At 48.4% G+C, this 18,690-nt stretch overlaps 1 long non-coding RNA gene across 4 annotated transcripts in view; it reads right to left on the bottom strand.

Annotated features, from left to right (window-relative positions):
- LOC127035300 (uncharacterized) overlaps positions 1–12,342 on the bottom strand; it is a 28,032-nt gene extending 15,690 nt beyond the window's left edge. For 2 of the 4 annotated variants that reach the window (XR_007769637.1, XR_007769638.1), the window contains exons 1-4: positions 12,322–12,341; positions 9,866–9,982; positions 9,159–9,497; positions 7,473–7,713 (exon numbers count right to left, since the gene is read on the bottom strand). This is a non-coding gene — a long non-coding RNA (uncharacterized LOC127035300). Of the gene's footprint in view, positions 1–7,472; positions 7,714–9,158; positions 9,498–9,865; positions 9,983–12,321 lie in introns of all 4 variants that reach the window. The other 2 variants (XR_007769640.1, XR_007769639.1) reach the window with 2 other exon arrangements.
- Between the last annotated feature and the right edge of the window lie 6,348 nt (positions 12,343–18,690).

Here is an 18,690-nt window from a genome sequence, read left to right as displayed (position 1 = left end):
TGGGTTCCAAAGCCAAGTGGGTCGGGGCCTGGGTCCTGATACTAAAAGGTATGTGTTAGACCAAGTTTAGGACAGGGTGGCTGTGGAGGGATGAGTGAGGCCCTAGACAACATAGTGAGTACAGTGCTTCTTATTTTCCCCCTTTTCCACCCAGGATGGCAGGTGAACTCTACAGAGACACCTCTGGGCTTGCACTGACTAAGGACAACAGCTGTGAGTGGGGTGCAGAGAGGGGATGGCTCATGTTAAAGGACTTTTGGTTGCTGGACTTACGAACCGTAGGGAGAAGGACACTGCCCAGCTTATCTGTGGGTGGGTCTTTTCCTCGTGGTTTATGTTTATGTGTTGGAGCTGCTGACATGACTTCTACTAACCCTGGGCTTACATTGCAATGGAGACATACCCTGAGAGTGCATCTATACTGTGATAAAAGCCCTGCGGCCCAGCTGGCCTGGGTGATCTGATCTGGGCTCCTGGGGCTCAGGTTGTGAGGCTAAAACCTGCAGTGTAGACATTTGGGCTCAGACTGGAGCCCAGGCTGGGAGACCCTCACCCCTCGTGGGGTCTCAGAGGCCAGACTCAAGCCCGAGTTTCTACACTGTAATTTTATTACCCTTCAGCACAAGCCGCACAAGCCTGAATCAGCTGACCCAGGTTTGAGAATAGTGACTTGGGTGTGTTAATGGCAGTGTAGATGTAATGCTAGGCTATGCCCACACTTCAGTGAAACACCCAGGGCTGCCCCATGCCAGCTCAGGCTTCTGGGGCTTGGGCCATGGGGTGGTAAATTTGCAGTGTAGACATCCCAGCTCAGGCTCAATACCGGGTCTGTGACCCCACAAGGTTGGGAGGGAGTTTAGCAAGCCAAAAAGATAAAATGGCTGTACCCTCAGGTCAAACGCCCGACCCCTACCTGGGATCTAAACCTGGTGTTAGCTAGGCTTATGGGTCCTCCTTTTGAGCCTTTAGCCACATGCTCGCTGCTGTACCTTTCCTGGAAGACAGCCTTCCTCGTCGCTATCACCTCGGCTAGATGAGTCTTGGAACTTCGAGCTTTGACTGAGGCTCCCCTGTATACGGTGTTCCACAAGGACAAGGTACAGCTGCGACCGCACCCGGCATTCCTCCCTAAGGTGGTCTCTGCCTTCCACGTTAATCAAGACATCTTTCTACCAGCTTTTTTCCCAAAGCCGCACTCATCGTGTCGGGAGCAACAGCTGCATACTTTGGATGTCCGCAGGGCTCTCGCTTTTTATATCGAGAGGGCCAAACCCTTCCGATGTTCGCCTCAGCTCTTTGTAGCTGTTGCAGCCTGGATGAAAGGCTGCCGGTCTCTTCCCAACAAATCTCATCTTGGGTGACACCCTGTATCCGGACTTGCTATGACTTGGCTCAAGTTCCGGCTGGCCATCTCACCGCCCATTCTACTCGGGCTCAAGCCTCATCTGCCGCTTTCCTGGCCCATGTTCCCGTCCAGGAAATACGTCGTGCGGCTACCTGGTCTTCCATCCACACCTTTGCATCACACTACGCATTGGTCCAGTAGTCTAGAGACAATGCCACCTTTGGCTCAGTGGTCTTATTTTCCGCAACATCTCACTCCGATCCCACCGCCTAGGTAAGGCTTGGGAATCACGTAATTGGAATCGATATGAGCAAGCACTCGAAGAAGAAAAGACGGTTACTCACCTTTGTAACTGTTGTTCTTCGAGATGTGTTGCTCATATCCATTCCAAACCCGCCCTCGTTCCCCTCTGTCGGAGTAGCCGGCAAGAAGGAACTGAGGGACGGTGGGATCAGCAGGGGTATATATCTGGCACCATAGCGGTGCCACTCCACTGAGTGTTGCTAGGGTAAAAATCTTCTGACGAACGTGCACATGGCGCACACACCTAATTGGAATGGATATGAGCAACACATCTCGAAGAACAACAGTTACAAAGGTGAGTAACCGTCTTTTCCTTTGGTTTGTTTTAAACCTGCTGTCTATTCATTTCATCGGGTGACCTCTAGTTCTTGTGTTATGAGGAGTAAATAGCACTTCCTTACAGATCCAGACTAACACGGCTCCCCCTCTGATACGTCTTTATTTACTTCATCCAAACCCGTCATCATTTTATAGACCTCTATCCTAGCCCCCCCCTTAGTCATCTCTTTTCCAAGCTGAAAACTCCCCTCAGTCTTATTAATCTCACCACACGTGGAAACTGTTCCAGACCCCTAATCATTTTGGTTGCCCTTTTCTGTATCTTTTCAAATTCTGATATATCTTTTTGAGATGGGGGACCAGCTCCAGTATTCAAGATGTGGGCATACCATAGATTTATAGATAGCCAATATTATATTTCTGTCTTGCTAGCCATCCCTTTCCTAATGACTTCCAAACATTTTGTTTGCTTTTTTGACTGCTGATGCACATGGAATAGATGTTTTCAGAGAAGTATACACAGTGACTCCAAGATCTCTTTCGTAAGTTGTAAGAGCTAATTTAGACCCCGTCAGTTTAGATGCAGAATTGGGATCATGTTTTCCCATGTGCATTACTTTGCACTGATCCACATTGAATTTCATCTGCCTTTTTGCTGCCCAGTCACTCCGTTTGGTGAGATCCCTTTGTCACACTTTGCACTCTTTTTTGGACGTAACTAACTTGAGTTGGTTTGTATCATCTGCAAATGTTGCCATCTCACTGTTTATCCCTTTTTCCAGATCACTTAGGAGTAAGTTGAACAGTGCTGGTCCCAGTAGACACCCCAGGGGGACACCACTATTTACCTCTCTCCATTCGGAAAATCAGACCCTTTCTTTCTTGCATTTGAACCAGTTACCTATCCCAGAGAGGACTGTCCATCTTATCCCATTTTGCTTCAGAGCCTTTGGGGAGAGACCTTGTCAAAGGTTTTATGAAAATCTGAGTATACTATATCTACAGGATCACCTTTATTCACATGCTTGTTGACTCCCTCAAAGAATTATAGTAGATCTGTGAGGCATGATTTTCCTTTACAAAAACCATGTTCATTCTTCCCCAATGTAAGCGGGGGAAGACTCAACCGGCAGCAACTCCTCCTGGTCGTCTTGGGAATTAGCTCTCCAGCCATCAGTGTGCCCTCTGCAGACCAGTGATCCACCTTACTGCAGCTGGCCCCCTGTCCCTCCCAGGACCCCGGTGCCCTTTTACAGGGTGCTGCCCCCTGGCAGTACCCCCACAGTTCTGGGTCTCGCCCTCCAGGGGAACCCCCACTCACTATCCCCACTTCACCTCAGTCTTGGCTACTGCCCAGTCTCCATCTAGCCCCCATTCACTGGGGCAGACTGCAGTATGAGCCACCCATCACAAACAAAGGGGTTTGGACCTGCCACCTCTGCTTCCCCATGGGCTGCCCCATTGCAACCCTGCACCTATTCAGCCTATAGTCAGACCTGCAGCCTGGGGCTTTCCAGACCAGAGCTCCCAGCTCCTCTGGCCCTTTCCCAGCCCTGCTCCCAAGCTAGATGCCTTGCTTGGATCCCTGCAGCCAAGCCCTTCTCTCACTATAAGCAGAGGGAGACTGACTGGACTTCTGGCTCACAGCCTCTTCTAGGGGCCAGCTGGGCCTGATTGGGGCATGGCCACAGCTGAGCCTACTTTCCCCACTCAGTCCAGGCTTCTTTCCCCAGCCACAGCCCTCTCCTGGGCTGTTTCAAGCCCCACAGGGCAGGAACAGGTAACCACCCCGCTACACCCAACAAATTCTGTTTACCTATGTGTCTAACAATTGGGCTCTACAATTTCACCCAATTTGCCTGCTATTGAAGCTAGCCTTAGTGGCCTGTAATTGCCAGCTGCGTGTCTGGAGACTTTTTTATACACTGCTCCAGCCAGGGACTAAAGGCAGCTCCAGACTTTCCCTTTCTCCCTTCTGGGAAATCAAGTTCAAGTTCTACAAGGAGCTAAAGAAGCCTCAACCCTGCATCTGAATTAATGTCACATTTCTCACTACCCAACACAAACAAATGTCATTTCAATCCCAGGTGAGTCCACTTCAGTCATTCCTCAGCCCCATTCCTTCACCCTCTTGCCTTAGCTTAGGCCATTGTGCCACTCTGTGGGCATTTCATGTCGCTCCTCAGTTTCACATACAGACACAATTTTCTTTGCTGTTCAGCGAACAGCAAAACCTTTCTGTGTCTCTAGTCTGAGCCAGGGCATTCAATTCCATTGAAACTTTCTCTTCTGCAATGGCAACGGTCAGACAGAGGGGACGTGGCCACCTTCAGCCCTGAGAGGGAGATATTCACTCTCCTCTTTCTTCAAGCTGCTGTTGTTATTCCATAAAACATGTACCATGAGTTTACTCCAGAGTGAGGAAAGAAAGGAGCCACCAACTCCCCGAAAAATCTCTGTGCCCCAGCGAGAACCTGGCTCTGCTATTCGAATCACTGATGTGCTTCAGCTACAATGGGGAAAGTATCTGCTCTCATGGGCGTACAGCTAAGTGGTAGAGTGTTTGACTGCAGACCAAGTGGTCCTTGCTTCAAATCCAAGTGCCTTCTAAGAAGCCTCTTATTTTACTTTTATTTTTGAAAAAAGGGGAAACATTTTAATTTCCATTCTCTAGTATGTTCAGGGGCTCCACTATACGGGGATGCTTGAAATGAATGTAAACACTCAACATTTCACTGTCCAAATGCATAAAAACCTAGCAAACCTGCCCATCAGCTGAAATCTGTTCCAGTCCTCTAAGTGTCTAGTTTATGTTTTCATCCGTTAAACAAAGGGATCATAGGAATGTCCATTTGCAGATCCCTCTTCTCCAGGGCTGTGCTGTGCAGAAGAACAAGAACCACGTCCAGTTGGGGTTCAGGAGTCTGACCAGCAAAGGCAACTTGGTGCGGGCTAAAGTCACCAGCACTTTGGCTCCTTCACGTTCAACCAGCAGCTGGGCCCCCAGGACAAGGCATGAGAAGAAGACAGTGGCTGTGAGCAGGAAAATAGCCCCCGAGAAGCTGGCTAAAGCTGTCAGATCCTCAGGAAGGTCACTGTGCCCATGTCTAGAACGTACTGACTGCTGTGGGGACCAAAAAGGCAGAGAAAAGCCCTCAAAAGTTCTAAGCTGCCAAGCCCCAGAAGGTGATCAAAATCCTACCTAAACTCAAGACAGGATAAGGCTAATGTCATCTCCAAAGCCAGGGCTAAGCACTAAGAAAGAAGTGGAGAGATTTCCATTGGGATGACTCCTGCTCTCCTAATGGCTCTGTTATAAATCACCATGGATCACCTGAAGAGATCAAAGTCCTGCAGGACAAACAGCCTCATGGACAGCATAATGAAGTGGTGGCAGTGGGGGGAAGTGTTTCTCTTCCAGAGGGGAAGTGCTGTGTTTTGTGTAACACCGGCTAGGTGAGTGATGCACTGACAGGGCAGCTGCCCTTAGCTCCCACAGGAGCTCATTCTCTTCGATCTGCTTCGGCTGTTATTTCAGAGCCAGCACTCGTGGGAGTGTGTCCCTGTCACTTCACCAGCTGTAGAACAGGCTCTGTCTGCATCCCAGCTCTGATTAATCTCACTTTTTAATGTATTCCTGCTGTGATGCTTTCCCGGTTCTCTGCCTCATTCTAACATTCCGGTCAGAGACTGAATATGGGGAGGAATTGACTAATTTGTGTCACATTCGGTAAGTTGCCATAGTATGTGATTGAAACCGCTGCTGGAGATGGGCAGGAGCCTGTTACACACATAAAATAGCTAAGCTTTACCAAACTACCTGCTACACATTCAAACCTTCCTGTACACACACAACAGAAATTGGGGCTCTGAGAAATGGCAACTTTCCTTTTACACAGATCATTGTTTTCTGTACTTCCAGAGGCACTGAAATAGAAGCACATTACCTTTAAACAGCTGCTATTTCATGATCAGCAGCAGAGCCTCTGTCAATTTACCACCATAGAGCTGATTGTGTCTAACTGCAGGGTTAGCCAGACCATTCAGTAACATTATCGCTCTGTTTACAAAGCCTTTGGTTAGTGATGAATCATGAGACTTATCCCTTCCTGCTGTAATTCCACTGACTCCAGTGTTCTCTTTCTCCATTTCTGGTTCTAAGAAAATAAACAAATTAAAACAACCTTCAGAACTAACATGCTGTGGGAAAGTGGAAATGTAGATAGCTCATATAATTCAGTTTCTTCTGTGTCTTGTGTGTGTCTGTCTGCTCTGTGTATGTGACCAGTGGGGTTTTTTATTTGCTCCTGGCAGGTTCAACCATGTCAGATTTGTCTGTGGGGAGGAGCCACAGAAAACAGACACCCTGGCCTTCCAGGTTGGGGTTAGACAAAGGAATAACAACCCTGCCCCATAAAAAACAAAAAATGTTACAGAAACAGTGGTAGGAACAGTACTAGAGAAACTGGTAAATAATCACAATGCCCAGGCTTGAAGTAATCGGAAATACAGAATTCAAAAAGCAAAACTCAGGGGAGATTTAGGGTTTATTCTCTGAGCTTAGCCATGTACTATAGCACAGGGAGCACTTTTGGAAATCTCCCATCCCACAACTGGGGAAAGGAAAAGGATTCTTAGGTTCTAGCACTGATTGAAGGAGAATAGTGATGAGGAATAAGGGATTCCCTCTGACTTACCCTAACTACGTCTGTTGTTACAATGGGTGAAATGACTTTTTTCCCTATCCCTGGCCTGTTCCTGCTCTTTGTTATAGTTCAATATATTTTAAGTGCGGAAAATGATAATAAAAATATCTGCTCTCCAGCACAACCTGAAGCAACATCAGAGCAACTGGGAATGAAACAATTTGTTCCCCAAGGGAGAACTTGATGACTAGCAATTGCTTTGAAATGGGGGAACAGTATAACTGTGATGCTCAGAGTTTGTTTAGACTAGGAAAAGTGATGGAGTTTAGGTCAGGTCAAGGGGAAAACTAATGCCAACCACTGCACCTGGGCTGCATCTGCACTACAACTTTTACATTAAGATCACTAACTTGAGCAGCCAACGACATATACAGTCCTAGTGGATGGAAGGCAGAAGTAGTTTTTGCCTCAGTGTGTTGGTTCACAAAGCATAACCCTAAGTAACTTGGAAAAGTGGAAGGCAATAAGGATATAAAGTCTCCCTGTTTTAGTCCTCTGGTGAGCAAAAGTCCTTCCATGTTTAAATTCTAATTGACCTAACAGGCCAATAAATAGAAAAGGCCAGGTGCAACATCCGTTATCAGTTGCCATACAGCTCAAACCAGTATAAGGCAGAACTAACGAGGCCTGCATACTTTTGGCCGAGGGAGAGGAGATAACAGTTCACAAAGAAGAAAGGACAAGGTCGTAATTCAAAGGAGTGGACCTAACAAGCGAGACTTGTAGTCGCCAGCTTTGATTAACTGTTTAGTGTAACTGCTTAATGTAACTGCTACAAGGGGGAGGGAGGGAAAAGGGAAGGGCTTAGTTAAAAGTAAAGTAGAAAAAAGGTAACCTACTTGTATTGTGTGTGCTGGATCTGAGGCGTGCTGTGTCTCCCAGTACCGCTTTGAGATCTCAAATAAACTTTGCTCGCTTCTCCACCCTGGTGTGTTTATTGGCGCTAAGCACTCCAGGCGCGTACCACTGTTGCTTGCCTCAGGTACCCTCTGTGCCTGCAACAAGTGTCCCTTGTTGGGATCAAACCTCTCTCCCCCACCTGGAGCTGATGAACATTCCTGGCAGGAGGGACACACACTCCTATGACTCAAAAAGAAAGGAGTTGATAGAAAAGATCATAGGACTGAGTCCAAAGAAAGATGAGGTGCAAAAGGCAGAAGAAGGCAACTTATCTAGTGGAGCTGAGAGACCACGGTGAAGATGGTACAAAAATCACTATGTGGGAATTAGCAAATGTGATTGTTTTTAAAAGAAATTTTGGCCAAGCCTAGTCACGGGATTTATTACAATTCTCTCTCATGTGGATTTTCTGATGTCTCATGAAGCTTAAGCGCTGACTGAAGCTTTTCCTGCACCCAGAGCATGTGTGGGACCTTTCTCTTGTGTTGATTCTATGACGTAAGATGAGGCCTGAATGATTGAAGTAACATTTCTCACACACAGAGCATCCACAGGGTTTGTCACCCATGTGGATTCTCTGATGTGTGATAAGGTTTGAGCGCTAATTGAAGCTTTTCCCACACGCAACGCGTGTGCAGGGCTTCTCTCCTGCGTGGATCTACAACGTGTGTTCAGGGTAAAGCTCCGACTAAAGATTTTCCCGCACTCTGAGCATGTGTGGGGCGCTTCTCCTGTATGGATTCGCTGATGTGAGCAGGGCCGGTGCAACCATTTAGGCAAACTAGGTGGTTGCCTAGGGCGCTGAGATTTGAGGGTGTCAAAAAGCGCCCCCACATTTTTTTTAAATGGTTGAGCAGCCGCTGCTGCTGGGACAAGAGAGGGAGTCTGAGCTGCCAGTGGCAGCCGGCAGCCTAGGGTGTCCTCTGGGTCAGGTCGCCTCCATGGCAGCTGGCAGCCAAGGGTGTCCTCTAGGTCAGGGCGCCTCCATGGCAGCTGGCAGCCCAGGGTGTCCTCCAGGTCAGGGCGCCTCCACGGCAGCCCGCAGCCCAGGGTGTCCCCTGGGTCAGGGCACCTCCGCGGCGTCCGGCAGCCCAGGGTGTCCCCTGGGTCAGGGCACCTCCGCGGCAGCCCGCAGCCCAGGGTGTCCCCCGGGTCAGGGCACCTCTGCGGCAGCCCGCAGCAAAGGGTGTACCCCGGGTCAGGGCACCTCCGTGGCAGCCGGCAGTCCAGGGGGTCTCCTGGGTCAGGGCGCCACCCTGGCAGCCGGTAGCCCAGAGGCGGGAGCCCTGGCCCAGGGAAACCCCGGGCTGCCGGCTGCCATGGAGGCGCCCTGACCCTGGGTCAGGGCACCGCTGCGGCAGCCGGCAGTCCAGGGTGTCCGGAGGGGGTGACGGGCAGCTCCCGTGGAGCTGCCGTAGTCGTGCCTGCAGACGGTTGGCTGCTTGCACGGCTCCAGTGGACCTTCCGCAGACACCACTGCGGCAGCTCTACCGGAGCCGCGGGACCAGTGCGCGGGGCAGCGAAATTGCCATCCGCCTAGGGTGCCCAAAACTCTAGCGCTGGTCCTGGATGTGAGATGAGGGTGAAGCATTTCCCACACTCAGAGCATTCATAAGGTTTCTCACCTGTGTGGATTCTCTGATGTCTGAAAAGGGCAGAGCTCTGACTAAAGCTTTTCCCACACTCATGGCATATGTAGCGTGTCTCTTCCAAGTTGATTCTGTCACTTGTTACAAGGTCTGAGAGGATACTAAACTTTCCCTCCGGCCTCTGCTGAGTCTCACAGGCTTTTGTATTTTCTGAGAGTGTACAACTCCCGGAAACATTCCCTTTGGATCTTCCTGATAAAGTTCCATGTGGTTCTCCTTGCTCAGCATCTTCCTGATGAGATTTCTCCTCCTCATTCTGACTCACCATCCCATCACCTGAAGGGAGACAGAGAGAATCCAGACATAGATCACCACCTGCACCGGAAAGAAAGAAAATCTCAGAGAGAGGAATGGAAAAAGAGATAACAATCCAAAATATGTGTGGGAGAGATCAAACCTATCAGGAGCTGATTTTCCTCAAAACCTTCCCCAGAGGAGAGAAGAAGGGATCAGTTATTGTCTGCATCTTCTGAGAACACTCAGGGGAAAGTGAGATCGGGGAGCGGCCTGCTGCCAGTTGTCAGTCAGAATAGGAGGGAAGCCATGAGTCACATCTGCCATAATGATTCCACATCTGCAGGGAACAATCCTGAACTTGGAGAGCTTACAGGGTCTTTGTAGGGCATCTCCAATGTTTCCTGCATTCCCACACAGTTGTTGAGTTGGTTTAACCAAGTCCTCACCTGGGAAGGCAGCTCTTGGAAGCACTTCTATCTCAGAGCCCTGGAGGTCTGGGACCTACAGCTCTTCCCCTCATTCAAGCTGTGAGATCACATCAGCTTTGGAAACTGGAAACCCTGCTGCAGGCAAAGAAAACGAGGGAGGTCAGTGGAATTTGTGGGATACTTGTCACAAAGAATAGTCCATGGTTTTAACCCCCAGCTCATTTTTAAGCAGTAACATCCCAAGGCCAGCTTCCTTGGCTCAAAGTAGCCGGAGAGTTATTATGGTTATAAATCATATTCATTACCTTAGTGCCTAAGGACCCCCTAACAGTGGGTCCCCATTGTGCTAGGCAAAGTACAAACAGAGAATAGTAGATGGTCCATGCCCTGAAGAATTTACAATCTAATTACACAAGACAGATACAGAATGCAAGAAGGGATAGAACCCACTGTTAGAATAGAGATATTCAGGCCTGCTTGTAAAGCCTATAGTTTAAGAACTTAGGTGTATTTTTATCACTTAGCTACTTACAGGAGTATGAAAACAAAGAATCAAAATCACTGTCTGTATTTGTAAGGGCCTTCTCTTACTGTGACAGTCTGAGGCCTTGTTCTTAGGCTAAGGCCTTTGGCTAAGCAGCAGGTTCAGCCATAAGCTGGGAAGCGAAGGGTCACATCCTCACATCCCAAACCAGTCACACTGAAATAAGGTGCTATTGGGCTGTTAGGAAGATGATCCTATCCTGATAGTGCCCATCACCACCAGATAAAGAAACAGATCTTAAGATGGTTAAAGAAAACTTAGTTGGATAGCAGCCTGTTTGGCAAGAAATCACTTCTCAATGTTTGTGGTTGTGAAACCCTCATTTTTATATTGTTTTATCTTTATGGCCATCACTTTCACAATGTTAATCAGTCTGGTTCTCTAACTGTTTTTGTTTGCTGTATAATAATTTTGCTAGGTGTAAGTTAATTAGAGTAGTGGGATACAATTGGTTAGAGAATTAGGTTTCAATGTGTTAGGATTAGTTAGTTAAATTTCAGTACAACGATTGGTTAAGCAAAAGCATAGCTGAGAATATTACTATATAAACTGAGTCAAACAGGAGAGGGAACAGGAACAGGGAACGGGGACACAGGATAAATGCTCTGCGGCATCAGAGCTGGTAAGGAGGACATGGGGGAAATGCTCTGTGGTGTCAGAGAGGGTAAGGGGGACATGCTGCCAAAGATCTCAGGCCCCTTGAATCCTCTGGGCAGCCCTGGGTGACAGTCATTCCCTTGTCTCTGTCGGGTATTCCATTGATGTAGGTTACTCCCAGACAGTCCTTAATGACCCATTCATATCACCCCATGACAGCTAAGTGACAAAACACTTCATGTCTCCTGCTCTTTATAATCATAGCAATACCAATCACAGCAGGAAACTGAGGTGTGTATTGGCGTCATACAAGTATCACCAAAAATCCCACCTCTATCTCAGACACACTGCTCACAGCTCCTGGAGAGAAAGCAAAGCACAGGAACTGGACGTTAGTCCAGCAAACACAGTGGAGGACAAGCTGCAATCCTCTCACACTGATCAAAAAGGAGAGGCATGTGGGTCCCTACCCATAGAGAGGGGCTGGCTAGAGGCCTGGTACCTGAGGGGCCATTTCTTGAGCAGACCATGGAGGCAAGTCAAAGGCTTAGCTACCCCTGAACTGTGACATTGCAAAAATACATTTTGGGGCATTAGGACATCTAGTGACTCAGGCGTAATGGGAGAGAGAATTAAACTCCCCCAATGTGAGGAGAAGGCTGGGGAATTAAACGCTAAAAGTCAGGAGCAACAGCCTCTAATTCTTCCGGAAAAGGAGAATGTAAGAAACAAGAACTGGGTCATGCAACCTCAGGAGGGATGGGCTCAAAGATCCAAGGAGCCTGGAGGGAAGACAGCTTGTGGCTGCTGCAGATGGGATGAAGGGGGAAGAGACTCTCTCCAAACTCTCACTCTTCTTGACCCCAACCTGATTTTATGATCTATGACCTAGTCTCACGTCTTGTGGGCAATTTTATACTCGCTAGAGGTAAGATGTCACAATCAGAGTATTGCTTATTAGCTTGGAACATGCGTGGAGGGGCAAGGAGGTGAACATAAAGAAATGGGTTATTAAGGGCAAGTCGACACTACAGCCTGGATTGACTCTCTGAGATCGATCTAGCCATGGTCGATTTAGCGATACGGTTTAGTAAACATAGCCTTCTTCTCATCACTCGAGGGGCACCACCTCCCAGCACCTCGGGAGCTTCTTCTGTTCCCTCCTCGTCTCTCATTACCTCATCCCTCCCTGCTGCCTGCTAGTGTATTGGAGATAAGGAAAAAAAGGGGGGCAAGGAAACTTGTCAAAACTTGGATGATGAATAAAGATATAAAGTTATTACTGCTCAGGTTCTTTAGAGCTTCTAATAACCCAGGAGACAGGACTCCTTACCCAGCTAGACCACTGTCTCATAGTTCTCTTGCATGACTTCCCTGTAGAGGGCTCTCTGAACAGGTCCAGCAGAGCCCATTCCTTCATGGTGAAATACACAGCCACCTCCTCAAAAGTCACCGGCCCCTGAAAGAGCAAGGGTCCAACTCTCAGTATCTGCTGCCCCACTCACAACCCCACTATTCACAGAACAGCAGCACAAGGTAAATGGAAGCTCTGGGAGTCACATGTTAACAGAGTCCCACCTCACTTTGCCTAGAGCAGCCAGGAGGCATCCGAGGGTGGAAAGAGAGAACCTTTGTGTCTCCCAGCTGACAGATGGAAGCATGGTCATCACATTTATCACATAGCTACTAGCCAGAGCTTAATACAGGAGATGAGGCTGTCTCTGGACCCTGCTGGTGTCTCCCTGGTAGGAAACCCAACACTCTCCAAATAAAATATATGGAAGAAAGGGGAAGTCAATAGTAAAGAATCTAAGTTAGAAGGTCAGAATTGTAGAAAGTTGGCCAAGGAAGCTATCAGAAAGCAATGATCAACCAATGACAATAAGAAGGAAGTTTTTAAAAGTACAAAATTAATCCTAACAATGGCAGTGGTAAATTACTAGATGGAAATGGCAGAATTATCAACAATCATGCAGAAGAGGTAAAAGTGTTCAATAAATATTTCTCTCCTGAATTTGGAGAAAAACAGATGATGTAACTCATATCATAAGATGTTGACGCTGACAGTCTTTCCATTCCAAAAGTAACTCACGGGGACGTTAAACAGCAGCTATTAAAGTTAGATATGTTTAAATCAGATAACTAGAGTTCTGAAAGACCTGCTGGAGGAGCGTGGTGGACTGTTCATGTTGATTTTAATTAGGACTTGGAACACTTGGGAAATTCCAGAAGACTGGAATAAAGCTAATTCTGTGTCAATATTTAAAAAGTATAAAAGAGATGACGCAGCTAATTACAAGTGTGTCAGTCTGAAATCAACACTGGGCAAGAGAACGGAGCAGCCGATACTGGATTTCATTAATAAAGAATTAAAGGAGGGTAATGTAATCAGTACCCATTAAAAAAGTGTAGACACAATAGATCCAGGGCCAGTGCAAGGAAGTTTCACGCCCTAGGCAAAACTTCCACCTTGTGCTCCCCCCAGCCCTGCAGCAGCTCCTCGCCCTGAAGTGTGCCCCCCACCCCCGCGGCTGCTCCCCACCCCTTGGCCCGAGGAGCCTTGCGGTACCTCCCCACCCCAGCTCACCTCTGCTCTGTGTCCTCCCCGAGCACGCTGCCCTGCTCTATTTCTCCTCCCAGGCTTGCGGTGCCAAACAGATGATTGGCGCCACAAGCCTGGGAGGCAGGAGAAGTGAAGCAGCAACTGCACAGTGGAACCCCTGGGCTGCTCGTGGCACGCTGACCCAGGCATGGGTGGCAAGTTTGTAGAAATTATGATGGTGCCCAGAACCTGCCCCCCCAAACTCCACCCCCACTTGCCTAAGGCTCTGGGAGAGGTTTGAGGTGGGAGCTCTGGGGTGCAGGTCCTAGGCTGGGGATTAGGGTCAGGAGGGGTGCAGGCTTTGGAATGGAGTTTGGGTGCTGGTTGCAGGCTCTGGGCTGGGGCAGGAGGTGGGTGTGCAGGATGGGGTGAGGGGTGTAGGCTTTGGGATGGAGTTTGGGTGCAGACTGGGAGTGGGGGTGTAGGAAAGGGTGAGGGGCGCAGGCTCTGGGAGGGAGTGCAGGGGGATGAGGGTTGGGGCTGAGGATGAGGAATCATGATGCAGGACGGAGCTCAGGGCTAGGGCAGAGGGCTGGGGTGTGGGATGAGGGCTGTGGGGCTGAGGATGAGGGGTTCATGCTGCAGGGGGCTCAGGGCTGGGGAAGAGCGTTAGGGTGCAGGAGGATGAGGGTTGGGGCTGAGGATGAGGGATTCATGATGCAGGGGGCTCAGGGCTGGGGAAGAGCGTTAGGGTGCAGAAAGATGAGGGTTGGGGCTGAGGAGGAGGGGTTCATGATGCAGGGGGAGCTGAGAAAGAGGATTAGTGTGCAGGGGATGAGGATTGAGGCTGAGGATGAGGGATTCATGATGCAGGGGGCTCAGGGCTGGGGAAGAGCGTTAGGGTGCAGGAGGATGAGGGCTGGGGCTGAGGAGGAGGGGTTCATGCTGCAGGGGGCTCAGGGCTGGGGAAGAGCATTAGGGTGCAGGAGGATGAGGGTTGGGGCTGAGGAGGAGGGGTTCATGATGCAGGGGGATGAGGGCTGGGGAAGAGCATTAGGGTGCAGGAGGATGAGGATTGGGGCTGAGGATGAGGGGTTCATGATGCAGGGGGAGCTGAGGAAGAGGATTAGGGTGCAGGGGATGAGGATTGAGGCTGAGGATGAGGGATTCATGATGTGGGGGGGCTCAGGGCTGAGGCAGAGGATTAGGGTGTGGGGGCTGAGGGGTTTGGGGTGTTGGAGAGACTCAGGGCGAGGCCAGAAGCACAGGGTAAGGGCAGCCTGCCCTGCCAGTAGGCGTTCGGGGGCACTAGGACCCTGGGGCAGCAGACAGCAGTTCTGCCGGAAGCCGCTCTACTCCAGCAACAGAAGCAGGCAGGGGAGAGACGCTGCGCTGCTTTCTGTCAGGCAGGGACCCGGCGGGGCGGGGGCGGAGGAGACCCGCGGGGGCCGGGGCCCGATCCAGGCGGGGCCGGGGGAGAGACCCAGCTCCAAATATTGCTGGAGCTGGGCCCCCAGCCCTGAATATTGCTGGTGCTCGAGCACCGCAAGCATATAGAACCTGCCGCCTATAAACCCTGGGCTGCTGGCTGCCGCGGCGGCACCCTGACCCAGGGGACACCCTGGGCTGCTCGCTGCCGATGCCCCCGGCAGCTCAGAGTCCCTCTTGATCCCAGCAGCAGCGGCTGCTCAACCACTTAAAAAATTTGGGGGGGGGCTGCTTTTTGGCGCCCCCAAATCTTGGCGCCCTAGGCAACCACCTAGTCCACCTAAATGGTTGCACCGGCCCTGAATAGATCCTATCAAACTAACTGGATATCCTTATTGGATGAGATCAAACGTTTACTTGCAGCTAATAGTACTGATGTAATATACGTAGGCATAGGAGTTGGTTCAGCACAATATTTTGACTAGAAAGGTACAAAATAAACACGGCATACATTAAATAGATTAAAAACTGTGATAGTTAATGGGGAACCATGGTCGAGTGGGTTTCTTTCTAGCAGGTTCCCGCAGGGATTGGTTCTTGGCCCTGTGCTATTTAACATTCTTATTCATGACCTAGAAGAGAGTATAAAATCATCACTGATAAAGTTTGCAGTTGCCACAAAAATTGAGGTTGATGGTAACTACTGAAATGTCAGTAGATTCAGGCTCCAGAATTGGGAGTCTGGGAAGTTTTCCCAACCCTGGCTAGAGGGCTATTTCCTGTTCCACAAAGAGGGGAAGTTCCATTCTCAATATCTGTGCCTTGAAATTAGGACCTATCTCACACTACAGCCCATATTCAGCATAGTGGCAGGATTATAATATGATTAGGACATGAGGCATTTTGTACAAGATGAGTCATGTGCAGCGTCACTGGAAAACTTATGATTTGCTGAATATGATTATCCTACTTGTATGCATGGATCATGTTTGTATCTGAAGTTATGGATATTGACTCTGTATCTTTGGGTATGTCTATACTACGGGATTATTCTGATTTCACATAAACCGGTTTTGTAAAACAGATTGTATAAAGTCGAATGCACGCGGCCACACTAAGCACAATAATTCGGCGGTGTGCATCCATGTAACCGAGGCTAGCGTCAATTTCTGGAGCATTGCACTGTGGGTAGCTATCCCATAGCTATCCCATAGTTCCTGCAGTCTCCCTCACCCCTTGGAATTCTGGGTTGAGATCCCAGTGCCTGATGGGGCTGTCGGAGAAAAACTCAGTTCTTGCTTTTTTGTTTGGATGCAGCAGAGTTAGATACTTTATTCTGTTTAGCAGCTACAACAGGGAGAGAGTGCACTAGGACATAGGGTCTCCCCTTCCTAGACAGGTCTCTCAATAGGTAAACAATTACAACAAGCATTTATACTTTTGTTACAGACAATAATAAGCAACAGCTGCATTTTGTTTATACATAGGTCATCCTGATATCTTCTTTTTCTCATTTCTGAGAGACGCCAGTCTATCTACACATAACCTACACAAAGTCAAAACAACTTCTCACACACTTCTTTTCTGCTCCCCTCACACAATCCTCGCTTCTACAAATCTCGCGTTATTAGGGTTACAGTTAGCCCAACTCTGGCTAATGCAGACTGTCATGCATTAAGTTCCCCTACAAATCCCTGTCAGTTCTTTCTGTACTTCCACACTCCCCCCTTTTGTACTGCTAGTACAACAGACACTTTCAAATCTCTATTTGCATTGAGCCATGGATTTCTGATTCTACATCAGATGTTTCAACCTTAGGGGTTTTCATTGGATATAATGCCAATGCATGATTAGCATGGACTGTAGTAAGTGAAGGCCCTGATAAAGGCCCAGTCTGAGGCCTAAGGCCTGAACTAAAATAATGGCCAAGACTTTGCTAACATAAAGCAAAGTGAAGCTGTGAGCCAGAGGCAGGCCCTGCTCACAGAAGCTGGCAAGGAAAGGCCTGATGCTGGAAGAAGATACGTACCTAAAAGGTACTGGATGCCAGATATCAGAACATTTGCATACTTGTACACTCCTCACAGATAACAAGGGACAGACTGACCCATCCCAATGACAGGGGCAAAAGGGTAAAATGATGGATAGAGTTGTTTTCTTCAAACCAACATGTACAAGGTGAGAGGCGGCACCTTACTACGTAGAAGGGTTGTACCTCAATACGTCAGGAGTGATGTGTAACTTGTTTGTACCCGTGTATAAGAATGCATCCTTGGGGAGATGTCTTTGTCCGGCAGAGGGGGCAGTGGAAGGTCCCACCACTGATTGAGCCGAGTCCACTGTCAAGAGGCACTTTCTCGTAGTATGCCCTGAATTAGGCTAAGAAACCTACAGGGAACTGCAATTGTGTCCATAAGGCAATAAACCTGGCCGATGTGCCTTCGTACCTTACTAGACTCTGTGATTATTGGGAGTTCTCTCGGGGTCTGCTGTGTCAGCTATCTGTGCAGAGCTGGGGCAGCACACAGAGGGAACACACGCACGCAGCCGAGTGATTCCAACAAGGAGAGAGCAGAGCACCACACCGTTAGCATCTGAGAACACACCTCTGACAACATGGACATGAAAGGTATTATTATTATTTTACAACAACAACAACATAATCCTAAACTAACTAACAGCAATACAAGCAATAACATTCCCAAAGCAATAATATGATGGGGTTGTTGTACAGTTTTGGTCACAAAGCACAATATATCAGACATAGTACATAAAGTAAACATTCTATAAGCTGTATGAAAGGCATTCTTTTCAGCTTGATATATATTTTGAAGCATGTAAATTTGCCCTTATATTTCAGAGATCCTTTGAACCTCTGGTAACAATGAAAGCAAATCTTGAAATCGATCAGGTACTGAGCTTGTCCAATTAAAGGGTATCTGGAAACTAAGGGCTACTTGCAAAATTCTATCTGCAGACCAACAAACAATATGCAATATGCCTGCAGTGGTAATGAGATTAATATGTGTATCTTGCAATGTGGTGGTTCTAACATACACAGAGCTATCATTAGCTTGAAAAAGTAGGTGTCCTGTCAGGATAGTTCTTTGTCCTCTACCCCCCCAGCAAATGTTATCATGCACAGTGACAACTTTCCCTGGCTTCAGTTTATGGATACACTGAAGCTGTAGGGTTTCTAACAACCAAATGTCCATTGACTCCCTATTCCTATCCAAAATATCAGGTGTTATTCTAGGGGCACTGACTATAAATCAGTTAGGTATTCTAGGTGGTCTAATTTCCCACATGTCTCGGTGAATAATCCAGTCCCACATGCATCCTCCCCATGGACCCGTCAGGATTTGGTATGTGGGAGCCCACATCTCCCTAACTGGTCCATATGCTTGGAAGGAGCACTGTAAATGTCCACACTTCCACCCAGAAAGTGTCCAAGTATGTCTCCATGACCACAGATCAGATGGTACTCCTGATGTGTCTGTAACGGCAGTGGGCCAAGGCTGGTACTCAAGATCACTCCAAATGGCCATCAGCTGGTCATTCAGGAAATCCTGAATTTCTAAACATACTAGATCCCACTGAAATGCCTTCCCAGCCTCAGTGATATGCAATACCATCTCTGTTAGTAACTTCTGGGTCATTGAACTAAAGGTGGAAATGACATGTAACTCACCAACTCCAGCCTGTACTTGGGTTAGCTGAGCTCCAGAAATA

The sequence above is a fragment of the Gopherus flavomarginatus genome, chromosome 16, assembly GCF_025201925.1.
Source record: "Gopherus flavomarginatus isolate rGopFla2 chromosome 16, rGopFla2.mat.asm, whole genome shotgun sequence".
Lineage (NCBI taxonomy): Eukaryota > Metazoa > Chordata > Testudines > Testudinidae > Gopherus > Gopherus flavomarginatus.
Note: the sequence above shows the minus strand (reverse complement) of the source record. Positions and strands in the feature narration are given on the sequence as shown.